This window comes from Gnatocerus cornutus, chromosome 3, assembly GCF_029298725.1.
Source record: "Gnatocerus cornutus isolate USDA-ARS CGAHR chromosome 3, icGnaCorn1.1, whole genome shotgun sequence".
Taxonomy (NCBI): Eukaryota; Metazoa; Arthropoda; class Insecta; order Coleoptera; family Tenebrionidae; genus Gnatocerus; species Gnatocerus cornutus.
In genome coordinates, this window is record NC_142235.1 from 13,566,078 (window position 1) to 13,569,313 (window position 3,236).

Genomic DNA, 3,236 nt, shown 5'->3' on the forward strand with positions numbered 1-3,236 from the left:
TGGTTTTTATCAGCAATAACAGTAGACAATCTTTGCATTTGGAATAATAACGTAATTGTGGTTGTGATTTTGTTAACGTTGTGCCAAGTTGTATAGAGGCATTCATTATTAACAATAAAATCAGTTAAGAACTTCGGCGTTTTACTGTTTGCAACGCCAAAAGATATGTGGAGGGAAGAAGCGAATGCACTGGTTTCATTGCGAAGTTCTGTCATCAATTGTGAATCAAAATTCGGCAATTTTCAATATATTTTTTTAATTTTACTACTCAATAGAATACTCTAATAATTATGCCCGACCTAAAGTCAAGACAGAAACAATTCAAAAATTTAAAAAAATCTACCCTATTATTCATTCAAATACTGAACTGAGAATGAAGGTACTTATCTGCGCAAGTTTGAACTTATTATTTGTATAGTTTATTCCGTTTTATAAAAAAATTAAAATTTGCAAACTTATTACGGAAATTTAAACAAACTAATTATCCAAAGTTTTCAAATTGCAAAAACAAAATTTAATTTTTGGTGACTTTTAAAACACAGTTATTTGTTTCACAAGGAAAGTATTGACGGCGAGGATTTCAATTTCCGAGCATTTCCAAAACATTTTCTAGCCGTGTCAAACACGAAATTTTTAAGTTATTTATTTTGACTTTTTGTTTGAATTTAAAACGTCATTTCCTCATTTAGGGGTATTTCATCAGCTGGGAAATAGGTTGGTAGCACCTCATTCAAATCAAACGATTGCAGATTAATTTAAATTCAAATGTGTTTCAGCAAATTTTTGTGGTATCTTTACTTAATTAATTTACCTTTATTATTTTCGAAGGTCATTGGCCTCCAAATCTGAACACAAATTGACAACATTGACATTTATGCAGCTATGCCAACTTGCAAAATAAAATCAACTATTCTAAATGTCACGTTTGACTGCCTAGACATTAAAAAGGTGATTTTTTTGTCGCAAATGAGTTTCACAAATCTCATAAAAAATGACAGAGGCGCACAAAAAATTTTGGTTGTCCCAAATATTTTTTTTACAATTTCTACCGTTTTTTCAACACTTTTGCCACAGTCGGCTCTCGTTTATTTCAAACTCAAGGAACCTGACAAAAAGTTCAAATTATCGAAATCAAAATAGTGCGAATTAAAGAAAGGAGAAAAACAAAATTATGTAAATAAATTTATGTTATGACGACACTTTCAAGAACCCTTTATTAAAAGACACAAGTCAAAAATGTAAAATCTGATTCTAAAGCTGCAATAGAATTTTTAAGAATGGCTTGATCAGAAATTTTCTGTTTTTCTTGTACGCTCAAACAAAAAACTTCATAAAAAATTAACTAATAATTAATAACTTCCCGAAATGTCAAAGTTATAATCCCACTTTTTACAATTTAATTATTTTGCCAGATCTAAAGGCGGTTTGATACGATCACATTTTTGATTAAATTAAAATTTTAAATAATTAATTCATTTATTTATTATATTAATGATTTTTTAATTTTTATCAAACAAATATTCTCGTGACAAACAGCGAAATTGGTGAAAATATTTTGTCAAAATTTTTTTTAAAACGTTCTAAAAATTCACAAATAATTTCACAATTCTGCGCAGAAACAATTGAAGAGCATAAACCCCCAAACCGCTGATTTTGGAGGTTAGCAAACAAGAAAAATTTTTCTGCATTAATTTTGTGACAAATCTTAAACATTAATATGCAAGAAAAATTGTCAACTTTTTATTCGTACAAATTTAAGAAAAAATGTAATCGTGTCAAACCGCCTTAACAAGCAAGTTTAATGTAGTAATTTTTGCAAATTGCAAAGTGATATTCCAGTTAATAATTATCAAAAGCCTTTTAAAATTTTAAAATTTTTCTTTTTAGAAAAACTAAATCTAGCTCGTTCTTTATAGCTATTTATTTGAGAAGGATATTAAGTAATTCATAATGAACGAGGACGTTACTTGTTAACGTCCGAGTTTTTAATGAATTACTTAATATCCGTAGTAAATACAAAGCTTTATCGAAACATGGACGAAGGTGGCAATGTTACCACTCAACAGTTCTGCAAATTTCCAATTTTTGACGGAAGTTTTGAACGCGATGAAACAGCGAGAAAAGCATTTTCCAAGATATTTTATGTTAGAATTAATATAAATAAATGCAGATCTTCAGAATGTCTTTAATTTTGGTCTTTGGAGTTGCTTTCGTTTGCATAAAAACGTTGAATATTATGGATTAATGGCAACTGTGCTATTATGAGATGGTAACTATGCTATTATGAAACAGTAACTATGTTATTATGAATTATTTGTACCATCACTATTATGATGTACTTTACACGTAAGCATACAAAGGTATTAGATACATCTTAATCATCATGTTTCGATAAAATAAAAAATTAGAAAAATACACCAAAATACAGCTGTCCCAGAATCTCGTGCCCCAGAGAGAAAAGGCTTATGGATGCAACAATTCTGAACCAAAATTTTAAAACAAAAATTTTTTAACTCATAAAATAATCAAGATAAGTTCTTGAATACTGACTCAATGTCGATATAGAGTGCAATCTTCTTAATCCGAACCTTCAGTAGTGCGGATTATTCAGTAATTTGGACGAGCTATTTCATTATATTTATTATGTATCTACATATTACAGATTTCATCTGAAAATAATTAAAAATGTCCATTAAAGTTACTCGAGTCTTTATTATAACTTTTAATAATAATATAATGATATTATTCAAATACGCGGATATATTGGTAAACAAGGTCGCCTCACTTTTGATTAGTTTAGACTATCGAGTTTACACTTTTAAAACTGGTACATCCCAAAAATAGAATAATAATAATAATAATAATTAGAATAAATAGCTCTGTCCAATTTTTTTTTCGTCATACAAAAATGACTGACACTGCCATAAAATGATGTAACCCAAAAGAACAAAACTAATGCTGTAACTGATTATACAACAAATTGTCAATTATTGCCGTTTAATTTAGCAATTTGCACGTTGTCTTAACCGAAAAACAATAAAACTGAATCGTTCCAAGAATTCATTTAAGTAAATCTTACGTAAAATTTAAATAAAAATTTACAGTTTTATTGGATTTTCGATGATTTCTAGTCACAGCATTTAAAATCAACTTAATGATGAGCTCAATAAACTTTCGAAGAATCATTGATTTTCCGCAGTTATCAGTTTATTAAAAAATAGTTAGTCCATCCACTA